Raw genomic sequence first — 19,073 nt, forward strand, 5'->3', positions numbered from 1 at the left:
GCATGCTCTTCGCACTCCCTTTAGTTCACCAAACTTTCAACTGGAAAACCCAGGCCTACGTGGTTGAGGAGTATGGAGCGTTAAGTAGATGATGATGAGCAAAGATCTGGCAGTAAATTTACTCTTCTGGAAGAGTTTTAAAGATTATAGATGCTGTATGAGCAAAACTCTGGCAGTAATTTTTATCTTCTGGAAACGTTTTAAACCTTAGTATTGATTTAAAAGCTAAGATAGAGACGACTGACGAAATCTAACAGAGGCCCTTTGCGTCAATAGGCGTAGGAGGAGATGATGATGATCATCATCATCACTATCATTGGCAATGTATTGGAAAACTGTATGAAAAAATAAGTGAACATAATTGTCGTTGGTGATTTTATTGTAAAGTATTTGAAAACCATCGATCCTAGTCTTCAAGTTTCCTCGTTAGATTTTAATTGCAGTAATCACTTGCTTGAGGTTAGGCAACATTCGGGCTGGCTGCTCTATCCTATTTCTCTCTATTTTTTTTTTCTTTGATACGTAAAGGATCTAATTTAATGTTGTTACTGTTCTTGAAATATTTTATTTTGATTGGTTATTCTTCTCTTGTAGTTTATTTATTTCCTTGTTTCCTTTCTTCACTTACCCATTGTTGCGAAAGGACTTATAATTAATCTTTCGCTAGAGAAGTAATTTTTTTTTTTTAGTTTCCCTGCCAATCTTTCTTCAACAGTAAAAGTATTTACAAATGATGAAGCAGTCCGTTTCTATGACTAAGAATTATATCTATGAGTCACCGCCGGTGTGAAAAAAGCGCAGGTGGCTTGTAAATTATTCTCTCTCTCTCTCTCTCTCTCTCTCTCTCTCTCTCTCTCTCTCTCTCTCTCTCTCTCTCTCTCTCTCTCTCTCTCTCTCAGCGTAACCATAACAACATTTGTGTCTTTTGAACCGTGAGGATTATATTAAGGGACACCATTAAACGCTTCGGGAATTTAATATACTAATTAAAGCCGGGACATTGTGTGCCTGTCTGTGAATTTGACCTAAAGAGGGAATTATCCCCAGGTAGACTATCCATAGTGTCTTATGGGACTTGGCATTAACTAGTATCGAAAGGGAAACGTATTCCCTTTTGTCATGACCATTTTTAAAAAGAGTCTTAGGATTTTGTTTTTCCTTTTAATGATATATAGGTTTGCACAGAATTTGAACCTTGAGGGCTCCAGGTTTCTGCAGGCAAAATACCTTTATACACGTAGGCATATCTCAATAGGCTATAGAGTGTTATGGAGCTGGAAATCTGTTTGTTATATCAGTGATTTTTTTTCACATTTTTAACCCCCACCTCTTGTGTTCAAGTGCATTAGTCTTTCCCATGGTCTGTGATAGGATTGGACATTAATTATTATTCTTCGGTACCTGTCGTTCCAAGTAATTAGGGACAACTCCTTTAAAATCTGGGCCTGTCCGGGATTTGAACCCGGGACCTCCTGCACCCAAAGCAGGAATCATACCCCTAGACCAACAGGCCATAAATTTAACTGATCTGGACATCAGCTTTTATTATAATGGAACGTTTCACTTATAATAAGGGTATATTTCATTGTACATGGGACACTCATATCTGGACAGAACTTAAGACTAGTGGGATGAGTGATGGGATTGAGAACATCAATTATTTCCCTAAGGCAGTGGTTTTCTCTAGTGAGTTATAATCAGTTCCTTTAGGATAATCTGTACCTTACTGGGAATAGAGCCTGTGATCCCCTGTGCCCAAGGTAGGAATCTACCCTTAGACAAAGAGGCTGAGAAATGCGATGGATAGTATATCATATCTTAACATGGCATCTTTCTTTTGCTGCAGTTAGTAGTAGTTCTATTAAAAGTGCATTTGGTGTCCAGGATTTGTACCTAGAACCTCCTGAACCAAAGAAAAAAAGGATAATATAGCCTAAAGATAAAAGAAGATATCAATGCATTGGTGACTATTCATGATGAAAAGTATGTGTGGTTTTCAAGTCTCAAACCTTAATTTTATGCCTACAATGTATGCAGGATGCATCTAAGAGGAGAGATCAAAGTCATTTTCAAACGGGCCATAGTCTGTGCAAAGTTATTAGAAATCCTTTTTCATATCAAAAGAAAAATGTTCACATCTTCAAAAGAAATTTCAAAAATATTTTTATGGACTGTTTGATTTGAACTCTTGACTCTTGCGCCTAGTACAGGAATCATGCTCATACACTAATAAGCCATGGAAACTTATAGGACAGAAAAGTCTGTTATTCGTTGCAATGATGGCCAGCTCTGTTAAAAACATCCTGCTCTTCCACATATTTGAACCAAGGACCTCCAGCATTCAATGCATGAATCTTACCCATAGAGTTACTATGCCAACAAAGCTTTACGTGTAAAGTACACGTCATTCCCGGTATAGTAATTAGGATAATTTCCCTAAAATCTTCTGGGCCTGTCCGGGATTTGAACCCGGGACCTCCTGCACCCAAAGCAGGAATCATACCCCTAGACCAACAGGCCATGGAATAGCAAGTATTAAAATATCTTATTGGATTAAAAGAGATCTTGCTTTTTCTGTAGTTGGGACAGTTTTTATCAGAACTTTACTTGGCGTCCAGGATTTGAGCCTGAAACTTCCTGCATCCAAAAGGAGGGTCATAGCTAGCAGGCCAAAATAGATATCCCATCAAAGAGGACCAGTTCTATTAAAAAGCTGAGATTGTGTGAGGTCTGAAACTTGAACATACTGAATCAAACAAGCAGATGATTGATAGTTATTGTAAATCATAAATACAAAAATAATTTGTTTCCTTGTTTGGGTCAAATTTATTAGAATTTTGATGGCATGTCTTTTATTTGAACCAGTGACTTCCTAATCCAGATACAGAATCATTCCCTGGCTTAGATCAACAAACCATAAATTGTTATGTTACTGGATAACAGTTGTCATAATGAGGTTTAAGGTTTTCATCTGCTGTGAGAACCACCTCCATTGGAACCTGAAATTCCCTGCTCTTTATACAGGAGTAAAACCCTTAGACCAACACCTGACTGGTTTTGGGCTTAGGCATAAATCATTGCCATAGGTAGATATCTTATTGGACCCAGGATGTCTTGAACTGAATGAGTAATTATACTCCTACTGTAGACCATCAGGGACTGGATATTAATTTTCCTTATAATAAGAAAACAGTTCTTCCTGTAACAGGGGCCAATTCTATTGAAAACATTTGGAGTGGCGGGGGTTGGAAATTCTGCTATCTGACCCCAGAACCTAAGACCAACAGAGCTAGAGATGGGATTGATCATACACTATCACTTTAAGATGTGCTATTCCCTGTTATGATCAGTTTTTTTTTTTTTTTTTAAATAATTTCGACCTGTCTGGGATTATAGCCTGTGGTCCTCTGTGCCTAAGGCAGAAATCACACCCACAGACCAATAGGCATAGAAATGTAACAGTATTGAACAGCATATTTTATTGAATTTTTCTTCCACTGTAATTAGGATGAGTTCTGTAAAAAGTGTATTTGTTGTCCAGGATTTGAACGAAGACGAGTATTAATAAAAAAAAAAAAGCTGTGTGTCAAGTTTGAAACCTTCATTATATTCTTGCAGTGTGGCAGGGAGCATCCATTGTACGATTGATAGCCTACATGTCTGAAAGTTACTGGACATCATTTGATATCAGGAAGAAATTAATTCAGATTTTGAAGAAATGTGATAGGACGGAAAAATCAGTTATTAATATGAGGAAAAGGTTCGTTGTGGTAGCCAGCTCTGTTGTTCTTCCACATATTGGAACCCAAAACCTACGGCATTCAGTGCATGAATCTTACCCATGGAGTTGCTAGACCAACAAAGCATTACATGTAAAGTACATGTCATCCCCTGTAACTGGGACCAATTTCCTTAAAATCATCTGGGCCTGTCCGGGATTTGAACCCGGGACCTCCTGCACCCAAAGCAGGAATCATACCCCTAGACCAACAGGCCATGGAATGTAATGAGACTAGACATTAGTTTTCATTATAAGGGAACAGTTGGACTCTCGTATATCTAATAACTGTGCCTAAGACCAACAGAATGAGTGATGGAATTGAACATCAATTATAACCTTGAGGTAGCAGTTTCCCCTAGTAACTTATGAACAGTGCCTTTAAAATCATCTGGTGCCGTCTGGGATTAGAGATTAGGGTCATTTGTAGCCAAAGCAGGAATCATACCCCTAGACCACACGTCATGGGATTGAGCATCATTGTTTATCAAAGGGGATATTCTTCCCCAGCAAGTCTTCTCTACCTCAAAAATGAATCATTGCCATTGTGGTGGCCGATGTGGTAACGTGCCTGTCTGGTGAACGCTAGACTGGGGTTCGAGTCCCGCTCAAACTCGTTAGTTCCTTTGGTCGCTGCAACCTCACCATCCTTGTAAACTAAAGAAGGGGTGGTTTGGGGGAGCCAATAGATCTATCTGCTGAGTCAACGGCAGCTGTTGCCTGACCCTCCTTGGCCCTAGCTTGAGTGGAAAGGGGGTTAGGGCACTGTTCATATGCATAAATGGTCAGTCTCTAGGGCGTTGTCCTGTTCGATAGGGCAATGTCACTGTCCCTGGCCTCTGCCATTCATGAACGACCTTTAAACCTTTAAAACCAGAGAAGATATCTTCTGTAATGAGGATTAGTTATCAAAATAGGCATGTGTCTCATGTTTGAAATCATTTTATTCTTGCAATGGATGTAAGAAGTTCTTCGTGCAAGTTGCATAACTTTTGATAATTGTGACCGTGCATTGCATTCAGATTTCCCCAGACTGTACCAATCTGTACATAGTACTAGGTATGTAGTTAATTCTATCAGTTTTGCCTTCTTTATCATAAGACTCAATACTACACTGTATTCTAAAAGATTTTATTCCAACTGTAACCAGATTGTGGAATTATCTTCCTAATCTAGTTGTTGAATCGGTGGAAGATCAAAAGCTCACATGTTACAAATTCTTTTCTGTTCAGCTGGGTAACATCAGTCTCTATTCGTAGTTTTTGTATGACTGCTCCATTTTAACTTTGCTACAGATCTTATATTTTAGCATTTTATTATATCTCTTATATAGTTTGTTTGACGTTCCTTTTCCCCTCTGGGATCCCATCCCTGCAGGAGCCCTTGGCCTTGTAGCATCCTGCTTTTCCAGCTATGGTTGTAGTCTGACAGCATGTTGGACATCAGGTACTATATAGAAATAGTTTCCCTTATAATGAGGTTGTTTTATCAGAAGAATATGGGTCATACACTAATAATGTTAATCTATCTTTTCCTAAATTGAGGACTACCCCTGTGAAAATGTTATGGGGCTGTCAAGGATGCAAACCTGGGACCACGTGCTCGTAATGGATCATGGGGTGTGTAGGTTATTTAGAGTGTTTATTGATGTGAGGGAGACTGACTTCCCTCATAATTGGCCCAAGTTGGCCCACTATTAAAAATTTGAACCTCTCTTAAAATTTAACCCAGAAACCTGTACTCAAAGTATGAATCATATCCCTAGAGTAGTCCCAACAGACAATGGATTGTTCAGGGGTTAGGCATTATTTGTAATGATAGCTGTCTTCCTATCATCCAATAATTACCAAATTTGCTTAAAAAAGTTATGGGCCTGTCCGGGATTTGAACCCGGGACCTCCTGCACCCAAAGCAGGAATCATACCCCTAGACCAACAGGCCATAGAAGTGAAGTTAGACATCAGTTACTATATCGAACAGTTTCCCTTCTAATGAGGCCTAGATTCTACAGTATCCACACACATCTGCTCCCAGGACTTCATACCCTAAGAGCAACAGGGTATGGTATGTGATGGATTGGACATCAATTGTTATCATTGTGTAGCTGTGATCTCTATTAAGTAGGACCAATTATATTATCAAATATTCTGGGGCTTTCCGGTATCTAAACGATTGACCTCTTGCGCCCAAGGCAGGAATTATGCCCCTAAACACTGACCGTGGATATAAAGCATCGAACATCAGTTGTTTTATTATGAGCAAATATTTCTTTTCTTAAGATATTTGATTATATTAAAAACATATAGTCCAAACCTCAGAAATGAAAACGCTTAGAACAATATTGCATAAAACAAGAAGGGATAGAATAAGAAATGAAGATGTGTGACAAACAGCTGGAGTGACCCCTATGATGAGCGAGATTGAGAAGCGACAGCTGAGATTGCCAAGTCATGTAATGGGAATGTATGAAAACAGAATAGCAAAGAAAAGTTTGAACTGGACACCTGATGGAAGGAGATCGAGAGACCAGCTATGGACATGCTGGAGAGGTGGAATTGAAGAGATATTGACAAAATACAATATGCCAACTATTGAATAGCTGAGAAGATCAGATATATTTGATGATGGAAGGGAATGGAAACGATGAATGACATCACTGATAGGCTGAAAAGCCTGCCTGGTAGTGGAAGTAGTAGTTCTTAGACATTTGCCCCCAGGACCTTAACCAACAGGGACTGGTTATCTGCGTGGATTGGTCATCAATCATCAATAGTGATTAGTGGTTTCCTGTGGTAATTAGGACCAATTACTTTATAAAATCTGCTGGGCCTGTCCGGGATTTGAACCCGGGACCTCCTGCACCCAAAGCAGGAATCATACCCCTAGACCAACAGGCCATAGTCAATATTTTGGACATTAGTTACTATATAGAAATAGTTTCCCTTATAATGGGGTCTAACACCAACAGGACATGGTATGTGATGAATTGGACATCCTTTATTATCATTGGATTGCTGTAATCTTCATTAATTAGGCAGGAATTGTGCCTTTACACTAACACACCATAGATATGAAGCATCGAACATCAGCTGTTTTATTATAAGTGTTATATATAGATTAAATATATACATATTATGTTATACGACCTGTGAGAAAGGCTTACTTTGAAATATTAAATGCTAATGTTGAGACTAAAACATTGTAATGAATTATAAATCAAATGGTTCGTTGTTTTCTTGAACAATAGCAGCTGGAAATTTCTTGTAATTTGTCAACCTCTCCAGCTTTTTGTTTTACATGATATAGTTAGCCCTGGACGTTCCCGAGCTTTATAGAAAACGGATCTCATATGCATAAAGAAAACTGCACATGTATTCAACTGAGGCTTGTTTCATCCATCATTTGTGGAGGAGACATTTCTGTGGCACCTGTCGACTACTTATTTTCTTCTAGTATCACAACACTGGTAATATATAAAGATGATAAGGGGATCTTGGAAGATAGAATATCAGTAGAAGCTGCTCCTGGTTTTCATCTCGTTTATTTAAACTGCATTCTGGAAACTGTCTGGAAATTGATTGCAGATGGAAATTCTGTGCTGTGCTTCGTCTTCATCGAAATCTCAAATCATAGACTTATAAATAGTAACTTATTGATAGGTGAAATGTGAGTAAAATAATCATAATATTATCATAAATTTTGAACATAATTATTGTTATATGTTTGCTGGCTATTCTCTTGCTCTTATTATTGTGTTATTTTCTATGCTGAGTTAATTAATGAGGTAATAACATCAATTATTACCCCTTATTAGTGATCTCTAGTAATTATTACCAATTGCTTTGTAAAATCTTCTGGGCCTGTCCGGGATTTGAACCCGGGACCTCCTGCACCCAAAGCAGGAATCATACCCCTAGACCAACAGGCCATAAGACAAATAGAACTCTTTTCCATTTGTAATCTTAAGGAAGTTGTCTTTTTTCAGAATCGGGACAATCTGTATTAAAGTGATTTAGGGCAGCAAATGATCTATATCTGGGACTTCGTGCAGAACAAAAGACCATAGAAAGATTATCTTTATCTTTTATTAGAATAAATGTCTTCCTTTATAATGAGAACTATTTCTATTGGTAGGTAGTAGGTTGACTAGGGCACCAGCCACCCGTTGAAATACTACCGCTAAAGAGTTATTGGGTCATTTGACTTGCCAGAAAGCACTACATTGGATCCTTCTTTCTGGTTACGGTTCATTTTCCCTTTGCCTTCATATGCACTGAATAGTCTGACCTATTCTTTACATATACTCCTCTTTTCCTCATACACCTGACAACACTTAGATTACCAAACAATTCTTCTTCACCTAAGGGGTTAATTGTTCAGTGGCCACTTTCCTCTCAGTAAGGGTAGAAGAGAGACTTTAGCTATGGTAAGCAGCTCTTCTAGGAGAAGGACACTCCGAAATCAAACCATTGTTCTCTAGTCTTTGGAAGTACCATAACCTCTGTACCATGGTGTTCCACTGACTTGGGTTAGATTTCGTTTGCTTGAGGACATAATCAGGCACACTATTCTATCTTATTTCTCTTCCTCTTGTTTTGTTAGTTTTTATAGTTTATATAGGAATTATTTATTTTAATGTTGTTACTGTTCTTAAAATATTTTATTTTTCCTTGTTTCCTCTCCTCACTGGGGTAATTTCCCTGTTGGAGCCCCTGGGCTTATAGCATCCTGCTTTTCCAACTAGGCTTGTAGCTTAGCAAGTAAAATGATAATAATAAGAAAATTATAGGCCTGTCCTACTTACATACATAAACTTTGCCTCTGTTTTATAAAACATTTATAGATGTCGCTGATACATTTTTTTTCTTCTGCTACATCCATTTCCAATTGTCTCCTTTATAGAGATGTAGACGGGTTGTCAGAGTCGGGATTCCTTCTCCCTATTCCCCCTTTGTTTGTCATATCCTCGTTGAACAACAACTTCAGGATGAAGGACACTTAAATATTCAAGCGAAGGTGGTTTTGTATAAGTCACCGTTACCACGATCTGCTGTATGTGATGTTTCAGGATTTATTTATAATTTGTATAAATGTATTCACCTTCTTTTAAGTGAATTCTTGTTAAATTTGGGAGCTCAACCCCCATATACATCCATCTGTGCAATGTTTTTACGCAATGTAGCCCTCCAGTCTTTTTTTATATAACTTTCAAATTTTCAATCATCTGTATCTGTTCTCACGCTTTATAAACCTTTAAATATTTACTGTGAACGCCCTGACCCTTCTATTTATATACTTGAGTCTTGGATCATGTATCAGGTGACAAATCCTTATCCAACCGACTCTAGATAAGAGGAATATCATTTTTCTACCAAATGCATTAGTATGTAAGCGCTTCTCTTCTTTGCTGTCCAACTTCTCGGGCGTCGAATGGCCTCACAAGCCCAAACACAAATCTTTATAGACCAAATTCCTTAATTCAATCACTTCAAAGCATAATTGGATACTAATAACTACAATAGTGATGACATTAACAAATAGGATTCCCTTGGGAACCTCCATGTATTTAACTGATTTGTTTGGGAACCTCCATGTATTTAACTGCTTCATTTGGACCTCCATTTATTTAACTGCTTCATTTGGGAACTTCCATGTATTTAACTGATTCATTTGGGAACCTCTATGTATTTAACTGATTCATTTGGGATCCTCCATGTATTTAACTGATTCATTTGGGAACCTCCATGTATTTAACTGATTCATTTGGGAACCTCCATGTATTTAACTGATTCATTTGGAATCCTCCATGTATTTAACTGATTCATTTGGACCTCCATGTATTTAACTGATTCATTTGGGATCCTCCATTTAAATAACTGATTCATTTGGGATCCTCCATTTATTTAACTGATTCATTTGGGAACTTCCATGTATTTAACTGATTCATTTGGGAACCTCTATGTATTTAACTGATTCATTTGGACCTCTATATACTTAACTGACTCATTTGGACCTCTATGTATTTAACAGATTAATTTGGGAATACATTCTTTGAATTACTGTCTCAATCAGGTTGGCTACCAAACCAAAATTCTACTCTCCTCGAAAGCCGACGGACCGGATTTATGTTCTTTTTACAAATGGAAGCAAACAAAGAGGAAATGGAAACAAAGAGGAAATTAAAACAAACATAGAGGAAATGGAAGCAACAAACAAAGAGAAAATGGAAGCAAACCAAGAGGAAATGGAAACAAAGAGGAAATTAAAACAAAGAAAATGGAAACAAAGAGGAAATTAAAACAAAGAGCAAATGGAAGCAACAAACAAAGAAAAAAAATTAAGCAAACCAAGAGGAAATGGAAACAAACACAGGAAAAGAAATCAAACAGGAAATGAAAGCAAACAAGTAGAAAATGGAAGAAAAAAAAATAAGAGGAAATAAAAAAAAAAGAGGAAACGAAATCAAACAAAGAGGATTAATACAAAGTCGAATGCTAAAAATAGCTTAACTATAAAAAAAAAAGATTCATTACGACCTCGATTGCAATTAACTAGAAATAACTAAGTAATCTGTCACTAAATATAAACTTACCAAGAAAAGGACAATATTCCGACCCCAGCGTCTGAAGTCCTTAAAGGTGCAAAGCATTTCAAAAGGAAAAATGGTTTGCTGCTCTTTTGCTGTCTCTGTACCAAGCGTAAGGCGATTAATTCGTTATCGGATGACTGTAGTCTCCTTATGTTCTTTGGTGATGTGAATACAGATGCTTTTTTTATGAAATCCTGCACTCCGTGTAATGAAATACAGCGGCTTTCTCTTAAATCAGTGTGCTGGATACAAAGGAAATTGAGTGATGTAACTATAGTCCATTTCTTTTATCGAGGCATATTTGCACCGACTCACAGGGGTGCCCTTTTAGCTCGGAAAAGTTTCCTGATCGCTGATTGGTAGGAATTATTTTGTCCAACCAATCAGCGATCAGGAAACTTTTCCGAGCTAAAAGGGCACCCCTGCGAGTATGCCTCGATAAAAGAAATGGACTATAGTACACAAATTATTTATTTATCTATTTATTTATTTTTTTTTTTTTGTATCAAAGAAATAGTCTCTTTGTAGTGAATGAATCACGTATAAAACATTAGAGTATGAAGTAAAAATATTATTATTATTATTATTATTATTATTATTATTATTTTTGATACAAAATAGTAAAAACAACGACGCGTTTCGAGGATAAGTCCTTCCTCGTCTTCAGGTAGAGAGTGAGGTGGAGAGAGAGAGTATGCGGCCAGTACCAGTACGATGAGGACAGGGAAGTGGGGAATATGGGGAAAGGATAAGTACCCCTGGATACAATCCAGTTTATAGCCAGAGGGCAGGTACCTGGGATGGGAAAGGAGAAGGGAAAAAAGGGGGGAAAAGGAAGTACAGGAAAAGAATAAAAGTGAGGTGGATGCAACAGTCGGGTGGTATATATACCCAGGATCAGTTTTACAGGTGAGGGGGCTCGAATTTTCATTGGTTTTAATTGGTTGATCGGAGCTGGTATGGTATGGTGTCTGGTGTACGACGAGCTCGGCCGGGAATACCAGTCTGTGACGTCATCTGGGACCTGAATTTTGAGTGGCTAAGCTACAACCCTAGTTGGCAAAGCAGGATGCTATAAGCCCAGTTGCTCCAACAGGGAAAAAAGCCCAGTGTGGAAAGGAAATAAGGGAAAATAAAATATTTTGAGAACAGTAACAACATTAAAATAAATATCTCCTATATAAACTATAGATATTTTAATTGAACAAGAGGAAGAGAAATACTGTAAGATAGAATAGTGTTCCCGAGTATTCCCTCAAGCAAGAGAACTCTACCCCCAAGATAGTGGAAGACCATGGTACAGAGGCTATGGCACTACACAAGATTAGAGAACAATGGCTTAATTTTGGAGTGTCCTTCTCTTTCCTTGGTGTAAAGGATTGACAGTGAACTTATTGTTTATTAAAATAGAGGATCAAAGAAATTACAGCATTTTGCCTGTTGATGTTTGAGAACTTTGATCAATCTTTTGAAATAGTTTAATGGATGTTATTCTTAATTCGATTTGTAGATTTAATTAGTTGCCTATTGATGTGTGGTAAACTCGCCATTGTCTTAAAAGAATGGTAATAAAAGTAGTAGTAGTAGTAGTAGTAGTAGTAGTAGTAGTAGTAGTAGTAGTAGTAGCATCTTCCATAAAAAAAGACACTGACGATTAGGCTTGAAGAATAAAACTGCTGTAATATATAAAAAACAAATACAACATTTGTAGGAGCATTATTAAAACAGAATATTCTATGTACAGTCTCCCTCCCTGTTGAGAATATTTCCCGACATTTTTTGTCGGGTAACTGCTCGGAATTAAATGTGAGGAATCTTTTTTTTTTTTTTTTTTTTCGACATTTTTTGTCGGGTAACTTGTGTTTAGAATTAAATATGAGGAGTGTTTTTATTTTATTTTTTTTTTTGTACGTGTTGAGTTATGTAATTAATTAGTGAGTGGGTATTAGTTGGTGTTAATTTCTCACGATTATATATATATATATATATATATATATATATATATATATATATATATATATATATATATATTTATATATATATATTATGATATATATGTATATATATTATGATATATATATGTATATATATTATGATATATATATGTTATAATATATATATATATATATATATATATTATATATATATATATATAAGTATGTGTATATATTATGATATATATGTTATAATATATATATATATATATATATATATATATATATATATATATATATATATATATATGTGTGTGTGTGTGTGTATGTGTGTGCGCGCGCGTGTGTGTATATATCTTTCAGAATTTATGTGTAAAACAAACTCTCTGTAATATAAAGAATGTAATGAAAAAGATTTACACGCTGCCTTCTTTGTTTTAACTACCTCCTCTGGTCATTCTCAAGGTTGCTTCTTTGGAAATATCTGGCGTCAATGACCTTCGATGTCAGGATGCCAAAAAACTCCAAATCCATCAATCAATCTTTGGAAATATTGAAGTTCATTCAGTTGGTTTCCCACCCAAAATCATCTTTATAGAACTACTCATAGGGATTGTTGAATCGGATCTTATTTAGCAGACCATAGAATTAATACAGTGGCAATTATGGGTACAAAATTTAATTGTTTAGTGATTTAGTACCTTCCTCTTGGTATGGGTAGAAGAAACTCTTTAACCATGGTAAGCAGCTATGCTAGGAGAAGAACACCCCAAAACCAAAACCCCAAAATCAAACCATTGTTCTCCAGTCTTGGGTTTTACCATAGCTTCTGTACCATGGTCATCCATTGTCATACTCTTGTTTGATGGTACAGTCAGGCAAACTATACCATTTGTTTCCTTATTTCCTATCCTTACTGGAGTATTTTCCCTGTTGGAGCCCGTGGACTTATAGCATACTGCTTTTCTAACTAAGGTTACAGCTTAGCAAATGTCAATAATCGATTTCCAGAATCACCTCTCGTAAGAAAGGGTTGAATGGTCTCCCAGGTCCCAGTCCTGAGACAATCTGTCGAGCTCGAGATAACTTTTCTACTTCTCGTATTCTACTTTTATCATTTTATTACTTTATTAATTTGTGTTCCTTTTTCGGCCAGTCAAATGATTAGCTGCAACAGGGTAATAGCCTTTGTGTGTGGTAAAATAAACTAAGCAGCGGAATAATACGTTAAGAAATAAGCAAGCCATATTTATTGGGAAAGATTCATATAAAATTTAATGTATTGAATATTTTAAATAAATTTATGGAAAAATTAAGCCACAAGCATTGAGGGATGGATTTGAAATTTTCATTACGGAAATGGAAACTTGACATCAAGAGAAATTAAAACTGAAGGTTGATATCACTAAAAGAAAAATAGAATTGTTGACCTTTTAGAGGAATAGAGTTTATAAATACATAAAACTAGTAATATTAAAAATAATATTGATATCAATCAAGATAGCACCACTAAACATTACTAGGAAAAGTAACACGGTGTGAGAAAAATGTTTCATACTATTTTTCATTTAAAATAAATTTTACATTATGCAACAACAGAGTTCAAACCCCCTTTGTCGGTCAAGTTAACTACAAACACCCTGTTCATATTGCTATTTCTATTTATAAGCTTAAATAACACTTTCAAACAACAATATCTTACGGGCTGCCCAAAGGCAAGAGCCCGTGTCTTACACAAGGTAAGGCAATCTGCACACACACACACACACACACACACACACACACACACGAGTTCAAACGCATGAAATTACTTTGTATAAAGAATGAATTTTTTACACGTAATCTTCACGGCCTGTTGGTCTAGGGGTATGATTCCTGCTTTGGGTGCAGGAGGTCCCGGGTTCAAATCCCGGACAGGCCCGTATGTTTTTCTCGATTAATTGAGATCTTTGTCAAATCCATTAATTAGTATCTATTTAATCCTAGAGATTCTCTGTGACTAATGGCCTGTTGGTCTAGGGGTATGATTCTCGCTTCGGGTGCGAGAGGTCCCGGGTTCAATTCCCGGACAGGCCCATAGTTTAATCTGTCAATTCCTGAGAAAGTAGGGTGTTTTGCACTACCTGTCCTTGTCTTCTTCAAGGATACAGAGTGGATCGTTTTATATTTTCTTTTGTGGGATCGTTTTTTAATATTTTCGTCTCATTTAATATAAAAAAAAATTAATGTATCTCTAGATTTAAATTTTGTTGTGGGGACTTTATTTACAGAATGCAATCAAAAGGTTTTTAGAATTAGTAAAGTTGTGGAATGGTCTAATGAATATATTTTGAGGTGGGTCGGTCATGTGTAAAGAATGGACGACAGTAGATTGGGGAAAAGCGTTCACAATCAAAAAGTTCTTTATGCCTAGGGAAAGTGGAAAGCTTAGAATATTTTTTCATTTTCATGTTTGAAAGATTTAATAGAAGAGAAGGGCCTAAAAGAAGATCATTATTGGTGTAGTATGTTTAGTTGGGTTTGACATCCTGATGATAGGCTGTATGCGCAACTGTACGAAACAACTAATATTATAGAAGTTTTACTGCATTCTTGGTTCTGCGATTTTTAGTGAATTGACAGCGATTCATGTGGTGGTTTTCTCTGGAGTCACCCCTGTTACGGAATTGGCTATATATATATATATATATATATATATATATATATATATATATATATATATATATGTATATGTATATATATATATATATATATATGTATATGTATATATATATATATATATATATATTATATTATAAAAATATTATATATTGAATCATACATACATATATATATATATATATATATATATATATATACATATATATATAAATATATATTTATATATATTATATATGTAATATACATACGCTATATATGTAATTTAGTATATAATATATATATATATATATATATATATATAAAATATGATATATATATCATATATATCATATATATACATTATATTAAATTATATATATATATATATATATATATATATATATATATATATATGGTGTGAGTTGAATGAAAAAGCAAGACAAATAACACAAGGACTGAAGGGGAGAAAAGGTTAAGGCTTTATAGTTTAGATGCAGAAGAGTGTGGGTTGATAAAGCGTTTGTTAATAAACGATCATTTGAGAAATTTTAAATCATTGAGAAAAATCTGTATATGGTATACATGGGTCCAGGAAAAGAAAAGGTTACAATAGAATAGATAGGGGGGCAATGCTGAGGGTGTTGAGAAAGTACTTTTCATGATGGAAGCAATATATGTTATAGGGTATTTAGACAGGAGAGTGACTGGTTTGATGTGGAAGTGAGTTTGAGACAAAATTTTTATAACTATAGTAATGTAAGATGTTAAAGAAAAGACGATGTAAGTATTAAGTTAGGGTTTATGATGATATTAATGACTTATAGAACGGGTGATATTTTGCAGATGACACTGCACCTATTGGAGATAGTGACGAGAAATTGCAGAGCTGAAATAGTTTGAAAGTTTTTGCAAAATAAGAAAATTAAGAGTGAATGTAAGCAGTAGTAGGATAGTGAGGGTGAATGTAATATAGGAAGATAGAGTAATGTGTTTTGAAATTAATAGTGTTAGATTTGTTCAAGTATATAGAAATGAGTATGAGGAATAAGTGTTAGATGGCAGAACAGGTGAGTCACAGATATGTAGCAGAATAGATTTGGAAGAGCTTGAATTGCTTGTGAAAACCAAAGTTGGAATATTTGAAGATTTTGTCGAGTCAAATTTCCTTTGTTGATTTAAAATATGAATGCAGAGAAATATTAAAACTGTTGAAAGGAATCCTTTTCGTATATTATATTATATAAGAAGACTTTATATGGTGTTAAATCTAGTGATATGTAAAATAAGTAGTTGGAAATTTACAGCAGGTGAAAGAGTGGATCCAATTCTTTTCAGATGGTTTGCTCATGTTGAAAGAATTGTCTGCAATAGGTTATGGAAAAGTGTGTATTCAGAAGTGCAGAAGGAAAATGCATAAAAATACTACGAATGATAGCATGAAAGACATTAGAAAATATGGGCCTTGGCATCCAGGATAAAAAAGAATGTGTGCAAAATTAAATTAAAGTGTATGGCGCAGTATGTGCAGAACGTTGAGAAGTGCTGCTGATAAGCTTTGTGTGTAATTGTGTAAAACCACTATTTTTGTGAAAGTTTCCGTAAATAAAGCCTCATACCTGATTTAGCAGTTAAAGGACTAAAATGGTACTGCTTCTTGTGTTGTTTTCTATCTGGAGCTATCTCTTGGCAAGATAAACTGCTTAATTCGAGATGAACACTTTATTACCATGAGTTCAAGCCCTGTTCAGGTTTGATAGACAATATTGAAACATTTCCTTATCACTGCTGTGAGCGACAGGTGGGACAGTTATTGTATACTCGGCCTGCTGATATCTGTAGCCACGTTGGATCCCAAACTATTCCCCATAAGTCCACTAATCTGTAAATGCGTTATATAAAGATAAGATCTATTCAGAACACGACCGGATGATACAGTTAAAGAAAACGCAAACATTTAAGAAGGGTGTACTATTGTACTTTGGGATGTTTACTGTTAATAGTATATGCTATGCAAATGCACGTGCTTCTCATCGAACCCAAAATGTAGTCAGAAATCTTGGCAATTGTTTACAGTTTATGGCTCTTGTAATAAATACAGATGATGTTAAGTCTTGAGATTTTCATGCTAATTTGTTCACGTAATACAGAAATACCATAAGGCCTTTAAACATTACAAACTGTGATCTTGAGACAGGGGTGTATATATGTACATACGCGAATTTGTTTTTGAAATATGTAGTTTTACGTACTTTGTTTTCGCTTTAGTGGATGAATAGATCGCTCTAGTTTGGGTCATTTCTAGTTATTATGTTTATTCCAATAAATTATAATATTGATTTTGTTTGTATAGTTGGCTATATACTTAATAATGAATTTTATATTTGTTATGGTGTCATTGTTATATTCCCTTGATGTGTACCATATAGTAAATACTTATGTAGATGGTATCCTTAATAATTGATTTATGGTATTATAGTTTTAATAGATTATAGTTCAGTATATAATAATGTTTTGTGAAATTCATAATAATTGCAATTCAGGTTTATAATTAGTTGTTCATGCAAACAGAAATGTGGTCGGTAGGTTACATCATGGGGAAAAACAGATTGGGGGGGGGGGTGTTTGGGGATGGGGTGGATGGAATCAAAGTGTATTCGAGTGTAATATAAAAAAAAATCGTATAAAAAAAAAACACAAAATATATTTTAACAGTAATAAATACATGAAATCTATCGGTTTTCATTGTGGCCTGTTGGTCTAGGGGTATGATTCCTGCTTTGGGTGCAGGAGGTCCCGGGTTCAAATCCCGGACAGGCCCGATACGATTTTGTTGGAGATAAAAGTATTCTGAAATCTTCACCTGTCGACAGGTAAGACGGTGACAAGCAGAAGGCAGGCCGTGGGTAACCGTTGGGAGGAGGGGAGGAAAGAATTAAAGGGAGTGAAACTTGGAGAAGTTTCGTGCGGAAGCCTTGGAAGGATAACTGCATTCCTTTTGAGCCGCGTAAGAAAACGGTGACGTTCGGTATTAAAAAGAGAAATAATTCGCACGGACAAATACGTTTGTGTTGCATATTTTAGGCAGAGAAAGCTGCTATATGTGTAATTAATACAACAGATTTTTTTTTGTATCGCTGATGTAAATGAAATGAACTGTGCGTGTTATTTATATTCAAAGTTAAAATTGTGTGAAATATAAATAGATTGATCTAAACTGCTGCTAATTTTGTCGTAAAATAAGCCTGGTTTTCTAAGCATGAAGAGATGACTTTTCCCTAATAACGCGAGGTTGGTGTTTTGTACCTAGCGTGTGAGATGCCGTTGGCTAAATCAGTTTTTTATCTGGTATTTTCTACATTCTTCACATACGTTTATTACATGATTTTCGGTTTAATGTTCAAGTTTATTTTGTCTTATACCATTAGGGTACATATATAGATAAAAGTACACTCCTGTGATAAATGAACAAAACATCGCTGTTTACTAAAGTGAAATACTTAATTATTTACCTCGCATAGCGAGAACTATTGTACACAACAAAACGAGTCTTTAATTTATAGATTTTAAACTAGCTAACAAATCAAAAATTTAATTTAATTCATTTACTCTGGGGTTCGAACCGCGATCGGACTGCACGTATTCCACCATAAACAGGATACGAACCGTATGTACGGATGACAGTAAACCAGGCGGGTAATGACCTCTCCGTCTGAGGCGAAGCGCAGGTGTACGCAGGACCCACTTATTGTAGATTCTTGGACTCGAGTGTACGACGTCCTTCACCAATACGTTGTTACTTTTTACTTTTATTACCTGTCAATATATTTTTCTCCTCGGGAATTACGAAGATATGATTTAGAAACCTGTGAATGTACATTCTCTCTCTCTCTCTCTCTCTCTCTCTCTCTCTCTCTCTCTCTCTCTCTCTCTCTCTCTCTCTCTCTCTCTCTCCAACGTAATAGCTAGATGTTGAACAATATACTCTCTCTCTCTCTCTCTCTCTCTCTCTCTCTCTCTCTCTCTCTCTCTCTCTCTCTCTATCTCTTTCTCTCTCTCTCTCTCTCTCTCTCCAACGTAATAGCTAGATGTTGAACAATATCCTCTCTCTCTCTCTCTCTCTCTCTCTCTCTCT

The 19,073-nt window shown here is 35.7% G+C and overlaps 9 non-coding genes across 9 annotated transcripts; 3 read left to right on the forward strand and 6 right to left on the reverse strand.

Annotated features, from left to right (window-relative positions):
* Positions 1 to 1,441: 1,441 nt before the first annotated feature.
* On the reverse strand, positions 1,442 to 1,513 carry TRNAP-UGG (transfer RNA proline (anticodon UGG)). Its single transcript has one exon. It is a non-coding gene; the product is annotated as a tRNA-Pro (tRNA).
* Positions 1,514 to 2,448: 935 nt separating this feature from the next.
* TRNAP-UGG (transfer RNA proline (anticodon UGG)) lies at positions 2,449 to 2,520 on the reverse strand. The gene has a single exon. It is a non-coding gene; the product is annotated as a tRNA-Pro (tRNA).
* A 1,404-nt stretch (positions 2,521 to 3,924) lies between these two features.
* TRNAP-UGG (transfer RNA proline (anticodon UGG)) lies at positions 3,925 to 3,996 on the reverse strand. The gene has a single exon. It is a non-coding gene; the product is annotated as a tRNA-Pro (tRNA).
* Positions 3,997 to 5,647: 1,651 nt separating this feature from the next.
* TRNAP-UGG (transfer RNA proline (anticodon UGG)) lies at positions 5,648 to 5,719 on the reverse strand. Its single transcript has one exon. It is a non-coding gene; the product is annotated as a tRNA-Pro (tRNA).
* Positions 5,720 to 6,603: 884 nt separating this feature from the next.
* TRNAP-UGG (transfer RNA proline (anticodon UGG)) lies at positions 6,604 to 6,675 on the reverse strand. Its single transcript has one exon. It is a non-coding gene; the product is annotated as a tRNA-Pro (tRNA).
* A 959-nt stretch (positions 6,676 to 7,634) lies between these two features.
* On the reverse strand, positions 7,635 to 7,706 carry TRNAP-UGG (transfer RNA proline (anticodon UGG)). Its single transcript has one exon. It is a non-coding gene; the product is annotated as a tRNA-Pro (tRNA).
* Positions 7,707 to 14,150: 6,444 nt separating this feature from the next.
* TRNAP-UGG (transfer RNA proline (anticodon UGG)) lies at positions 14,151 to 14,222 on the forward strand. The gene has a single exon. It is a non-coding gene; the product is annotated as a tRNA-Pro (tRNA).
* An 83-nt stretch (positions 14,223 to 14,305) lies between these two features.
* On the forward strand, positions 14,306 to 14,377 carry TRNAP-CGG (transfer RNA proline (anticodon CGG)). The gene has a single exon. It is a non-coding gene; the product is annotated as a tRNA-Pro (tRNA).
* Positions 14,378 to 17,687: 3,310 nt separating this feature from the next.
* On the forward strand, positions 17,688 to 17,759 carry TRNAP-UGG (transfer RNA proline (anticodon UGG)). Its single transcript has one exon. It is a non-coding gene; the product is annotated as a tRNA-Pro (tRNA).
* The last annotated feature ends 1,314 nt before the right edge of the window (positions 17,760 to 19,073 follow it).

The sequence above is a fragment of the Palaemon carinicauda genome, chromosome 40 (assembly GCF_036898095.1).
Source record: "Palaemon carinicauda isolate YSFRI2023 chromosome 40, ASM3689809v2, whole genome shotgun sequence".
In the NCBI taxonomy this organism is placed as follows: domain Eukaryota; kingdom Metazoa; phylum Arthropoda; class Malacostraca; order Decapoda; family Palaemonidae; genus Palaemon; species Palaemon carinicauda.